This window comes from Triticum aestivum, chromosome 5D (assembly GCF_018294505.1).
Source record: "Triticum aestivum cultivar Chinese Spring chromosome 5D, IWGSC CS RefSeq v2.1, whole genome shotgun sequence".
Classification (NCBI taxonomy): Eukaryota; Viridiplantae; Streptophyta; class Magnoliopsida; order Poales; family Poaceae; genus Triticum; species Triticum aestivum.
Window position 1 is genome coordinate 454,784,114 of NC_057808.1, and position 7,126 is coordinate 454,791,239.

The following is a 7,126-nucleotide window of genomic DNA, read 5'->3' on the forward strand; positions in this document are numbered from 1 at the left end:
GTTGAAGCGACGCTTGATATGCCTGGTCTTGTGAAACCTGGGCTCCTTGGCCAGGGCAATAGCTCCAGTGTTGTCACAGAAGAGAGTCATCGGGCCCGACGCATTGGGAAAAACTCCTAGGTCAGTAATGAACTCCTTCATCCAGATTGCTTCATGCGCTGCCTCCGAGGCTGCCATGTACTCCGCTTCACATGTAGATCCCGCCACGACGCTTTGCTTGCAACTGCACCAGCTGACTGCCCCACCATTCAAAATATATACGTATCTGGTTTGTGACTTAGAGTCATCCAGATCTGTGTCGAAGCTAGCGTCGACGTAACCCTTTACGATGAGCTCTTCGTCACCTCCATAAACGAGAAACATATCCTTAGTCCTTTTCAGGTACTTCAGGATATTCTTGACCGCTGTCCAGTGTTCCATTCCGGGATTACTTTGGTACCTTCCTACCAAACTTATAACAAGGTTTACATCAGGTCTGGTACACAGCATGGCATACATAATAGACCCTATGGCCGAGGCATAGGGGATGACACTCATCTTTTCTCTATCTTCTGCCATGGTCGTGTTGGAAATATGCCCTAGAGGCAATAATAAATTGGTTATTATTATATTTCCTTGTTCATGATAATCGTTTATTATCCATGCTAGAATTGTATTGATAGGAAACTCAGATACATGTGTGGATACATAGACAACACCATGTCCCTAGTAAGCCTCTAGTTGACTAGCTCGTTGATCAATAGATGGTTACGGTTTCCTGACCATGGACATTGGATGTCGTTGATAACGGGATCACATCATTAGGAGAATGATGTGATGGACAAGACCCAATCCTAAGCATAGCACAAAAGATCGTGTAGTTCGTTTGCTAGAGCTTTTCCAATGTCAAGTATCATTTCCTTAGACCATGAGATCGTGCAACTCCCGGATACCGTAGGAGTGCTTTGGGTGTGCCAAACGTCACAACGTAACTGGGTGACTATAAAGGTACACTACGGGTATCTCCGAAAGTGTTTGTTGAGTTGGCACGGATCGAGACTGGGATTTGTCACTCCGTATGACGGAGAGGTATCTCTGGGCCCACTCGGTAATGCATCATCATAATGAGCTCAAGGTGACTAAGGAGTTAGCCACGGGATCATGCTTTACGGTACGAGTAAAGTGACTTGCCGGTAACGAGATTGAACAAGGTATTGGGATACCGACGATCGAATCTCGGGCAAGTGACGTACCGATTGACAAAGGGAATTGTATACGGGATTGATTCCTCGACATCGTGGTTCATCCGATGAGATCATCGTGGAACATGTGGGAGCCAACATGGGTATCCAGATCCCGCTGTTGGTTATTGACCGGAGAGGTGTCTCGGTCATGTCTGCATGTCTCCCGAACCCGTAGGGTCTACACACTTAAGGTTCGATGACGCTAGGGTTGTAGAGAAATTAGTATGCGGAAACCCGAAAGTTGTTCGGAGTCCCGGATGAGATCCCGGACGTCACGAGGAGTTCCGGAATGGTCCGGAGGTGAAGAATTATATATAGGAAGTCAAGTTTCGGCCACCGGGAAAGTTTCGGGGGTCACCGGTATTGTACCGGGACCACCAGAAGGGTCCCGGGGGTCCACCGGGTGGGGCCACCTATCCCGGAGGGCTCCATGGGCTGAAGTGGGAAGGGAACCAGCCCCTAGTGGGCTGGGGCGCCCCCCATGGGCCTCCCCCTGCGCCTAGGGTTGGAAACCCTAGGGGTGGGGGGCGCCCCACCTGACTTGGGGGGCAAGTTTCCCCCCTGGCCGCCCCCCTTGTAGATGGGATCCAGGGCCGGCGCCCCCCAGGGGGCCCATATATAATGGGGGGAGGGAGGGCAGCAGCACCACAGCCCCTGGCGCCTCCCTCTCCCCCTGCAACACCTCTCCCTCTCGCAGAAGCTTGGCGAAGCCCTGCCGAGATCCCCGCTACTTCCACCACCACGCCGTCGTGCTGCTGGATCTCCATCAACCTCTCCTTCCCCCTTGCTGGATCAAGAAGGAGGAGACATCGCTGCTCCGTACGTGTGCTGAACGCGGAGGTGCTGTCCATTCGGCACTCGGTCATCGGTGATTTGGATCACGGCGAGTACGACTCCATCAACCCCGTTCACTTGAACGCTTCCGCTCGCGATCTACAAGGGTATGTAGATGCACTCCTTTCCCCTCGTTGCTAGTATACTCCATAGATGGATCTTGGTGATGCGTAGGAAATTTTAAAATTCTGCTACGATCCCCAACAGTGGTATCAGCAGGCCTATGCGTAGTTACTATGCACGAGTAGAACACAAAGCAGTTGTGGGCGTAGATGTTGTCAATTTTTCTTGCCACTACTAGTCTTATCTTGTTTCGGCGGTATTGTGGGATGAAGCGGCCCGGACCGACCTTACACGTACGCTTACGTGAGACAGGTTCCACCTACTGACATGCACTAGTTGCATAAGGTGGCTAGCGGGTGTCTGTCTCTCCCACTTTAGTCGGAACGGATTCGATGAAAAGGGTCCTTATGAAGGGTAAATAGAAATTGGCATATCACGTTGTGGTTTTACGTAGGTAAGAAACGTTCTTGCTAGAAACCTATACAAGCCACGTAAAAAAAACTTGCAACAACAATTAGAGGACGTCTAACTTGTTTTTGCAGCATGTGCCTTGTGATGTGATATGGCCAGAAGATGTGATGAATGATATATGTGATGTATGAGATTGATCATATTCTTGTAATAGGAATCACGACTTGCATGTCGATGAGTATGACAACCGGCAGGAGCCATAGGAGTTGTCTTTATTTTTTGTATGACCTGCATGTCAATGAAAACGCCATGTAATTACTTTACTTTATTGCTAAACGCGTTAGCCATAGAAGTAGAAGTAATCGGTGGCGTGACAACTTCATGAAGACACGATGATGGAGATCATGATGATGGAGATCATGGTGTCATGCCGGTGACGAAGATGATCATGGCACCCGGAAGATGGAGATCAAAGGAGCAAAATGATATTGGTCATATCATGTTACTATTTGATTGCATGTGATGTTTATCATGTTTACATCTTATTTGCTTAGAACGACGGTAGCATAAATAAGATGATCCCTCACTAAAATTTCAAGAGATGTGTTCCCCCTAACTGTGCACCGTTGCGAAGGTTCGTTGTTTCGAAGCACCACGTGATGATCGGGTGTGATAGATTCTAACGTTCGAATACAATGGGTGTTGACGAGCCTAGCATGTACAGACATGGCCTCGGAACACATGCGAAACACTTAGGTTGACTTGACGAGCCTAGCATGTACAGACATGGCCTCGGAACACAAGAGATCGAAAGGTCGAACATGAGTCGTATAGTAGATGCGATCAACATGGAGATGTTCACCGATGATGACTAGTCCGTCTCACGTGATGATCGGACATGGCCTAGTTTGACTCGGATCATGTATCACTTAGATGACTAGAGGGATGTCTATCTAAGTGGGAGTTCATTAATCAGATGAACTTCATTATCATGAACATAGTCAAAAGGTCTTTGCAAATTATGCCATAGCTTACGCTTTAGTTCTACTGTTTAAAATATGTTCCTAGAGAAAATTTAGTTGAAAGTTGATAGTAGCAATTATGCGGACTGGGTCCGTGAACTGAGGATTGTCCTCATTGCTGCACAGAAGGCTTATGTCCTTAATGCACCGCTCGGTGTGCTGAACCTCAGCGTCGTCTGTAGATGTTGCGAAACATCTGACATACACGTTTTGATGACTACGTGATAGTTCAGTGCGTAGTGCTAACGGTTTAGAATTGTGGCACCAAAGACGTTTTGAAACATCGCATAACATATGAGATGTTCCGAAGACTGAAATTGGGATTTCAGACTAGTGCCCACGTCAAGAGGTATGAGACCTCTGACAAGTTTCTTAAGCCTGCAAACTAAGGGAGAAGAACTCAATCGTTGAGCATGTGCTCAGATTGTCTGAGTACCACAATCGCTTGAATCGAGTGGGAGTTAATCTTCCAGATGAGATAGTGATGGTTCTCCATAGTCACTGCCACCAAGCTATTAGAGCTTCGTGATGAACTATAACATATCAGGGATAGATATGATGATCCTTGAGCTATTCGCAATGTTTGACACCGCAAAAGTAGAAATCAAATAGGAGCATCAATTGTTGATGGTTAGTAAAACCACTAGTTTCAAGAAGGGCAAGGGAAGAAGGGATACTTCATGAAACAGCAAATCATTTGCTGCTCTAGCGAAGAATCCCAAGGTTAAACCCAAACCCGAGACTAAGTGCTCCTGTAATGAGGGGAACGGTCACTGAAGCAGAACTACCCTGGATACTTGGTAGATGAGAAGGCAGGCAAGGTCGACAGAAGTATATTGGATATACATTATATGAATGTGTACTTTACTAGTACTCCTAGCAGCACTAGGGTATTAGATACCGGTTCGGTTGCTAAGTGTTAGTAACTCGAAATAAAAGTTGCGGAATAAATGGAGACTAGCTAAAGGTGAGATGACGATGTGTGTTGGAAGTGTTTCCAAGGTTGATGTGATCAAGCATCACATGCTCCCTCTACCATCGAGATTGGTGTTTGCGTTGAGCATAAACATGATTGGATTATGTTTATCACAATACGGTTATTCATTTAAGGAGAATAATGGTTACTCTGTTTATTTGAATAATACCTTCAATGGTCTTGCACCTAAACTGAATCTCGATCGCAGTGATACACATGTTCGTGCCAAAAGATATAAAATAGTAATGATAGTACCACATACTTGTGGCACTGCCATTTGAGTCATATTGGTATAGAACGCATGAAGAAGCTCCATGTAGATGGATCTTTGGACTCAGTCGTTTTTGAAAAGATTGAGACATGCGAACCATGTCTATTGGTATATATGCATGAAGAAACTCCATGCAGATGGATCGTTTGGACTCACTTGATTTTGAATCACTTGAGACATGCAAATCATACCACATGGGCAAGATGACTGAAAGGCCTCGTTTTCAGTAAGATGGAACAAGAGAGCAACTTATTGGAAGTAATACATTTTGATGTATGCAGTCCAATGAGTGCTGAGGCATGCAGTGGATATCGTTATGTTCTTACTTCACAGATGATTTGAGTAGATGCTGAGTGTATTTACTTGATGAAACTCAAGTCTGAATTATTGAAAGGTTCAAGTAATTTCAGAGTGAAGTTGAAGATCGTCGTGACAAGAGGATAAAATGTCTGTGATATGATCATAGAGATGAGTATCTGAGTTACGAGTTCGGCACACAATTAAGACATTGTGGAAAGTGTTTCACAATTAATACCGCCTGGAACACCACAGTGTGATGGTGTGTCCGAACATCATAACTGCACCCTATTGGATATGGTGCATGCCATGATGTCTCTTATCGAATTACCACTATCGTTTATAGGTTAGGCATTAGAGACAACCGCATTCACTTTAAATAGGGCACCACGCAATTCCGTTGAGACGACACCATTTAGAGAAACCTGAGTTGTCGTTTCTTAAAAGTTTGGGGCTGCGATGCTTATGTGAAAAAGTTTCAGGCTGATAAGCTCGAACCCAAAACGGATAAATGCATCTTCATAGAATACCCAAAACAGTTGGGTATACCTCCTATTTCAGATCTGGAAGCAAAAGTAATTGCTTCTAGAAACGGGTCCTTTCTCGAGGAAAAGTTTCTCTCGAAAGAATTGAGTGGGAGGAAGGTGGAGACTTGATGAGGTTATTGAACCATGACTTCAACCAATGTGTAGCAGGGCACAAGAAGTTGTTCCTGTGGCACCTACACCAATTGAAGTGGAAGCTTATGATAGTGATCATGAAACTTCGTATCAAGTCACTACCAAACCTCGTAGGTCGACAAGGATATGTACTACTCCTGAGTGGTACGGTAATCCTGTCTTAGATATCATGTTGTTAGACAATACTGAACCTACGAGCTATGGAGAAGCGATGGTGGGCCCATATTCCGACAAATGGTTAGAAGCCATGAAATCCGTGATAGGATCCATGTATCAGAACAAAGCACGGACTTTGGTGAACTTGCCCAATGATCGGCAAGCCATTGAGATAAATGGATCTTTAAGAAGAAGACAGACATGGACGGTAATGTTACCGTCTATGAAGCTCGACTTGTGGCAAAGAGTATTTTCACAAGATTCAAGGAGTTGACTACGATGAGATTTTCTCATCCGTATCGATGCTTAAGTCCGTCGGAATCATGTTAGCATTAGCTGCATTTATGAAATCTGGCAGATGGATGTCAAAACAAGTTTCCTTACCAGTTTTCGTAAGGAAAGGTTGTATGTGATACAATCATAAAGGTTTTGTTGATCCTAAGGATGCTAAAAGGTATGCTAGCTCCAGCGATCCTTCCATGGATTAGAGCAAGCATCTCGGAGTCAGAATATACGCTTTGATGGAGTGATCAAAGTTTTTGGGTTTATACAAAGTTTGTGAGAAACTTGTATTTTCAATAAAGTGAGTGGGAGCGCTACAACATTTCTGATAAGTATATGTGAATGACACATTGTTGATCCGAAATGATGTAGAATTTCTGGAAAGCATAAAGGGTTGTTTGAAAGGAGTTTTTCAAAGGAAGACCTGGATAAAGCTGCTTACATATTGGGCATCAAGATCTCTAGAGATAGATCAAGACGCCCAATGATACTTTCAAAGAACGCACACCTTGACATGATTTTGAAAGAGTTCAAAGTATATCAGCAAAGAAGGAGTTCTTGGCTGTGTTACAAGGTGTGAGTATTGAGTAAGACTCAAGACCTGACCACAGCAGAAGAGAGAGAAAGGACGAAGGTCGTCCCCTATGCTTTAGACGTAGGCTCTACAGTATGCTATGCTGTGTACCGCACATGAAGTGTGCCTTGCCATGAGTTGGTCAAGGGGTACAATAGTGATCCGGGAATGGATCACATGACAGCGGTCGAACTTATCCTTAGTATCTAGTGGACTAAGGAATTTTCTTGATTATGGAGGTGAAAAGGAGTTCGTCGTAAAGGGTTACGTCGATGCGAACTTTGACACTAATCCGGATGACTCTGAGTAGTAAACCGGATTCGTATAGTAGAGCAGT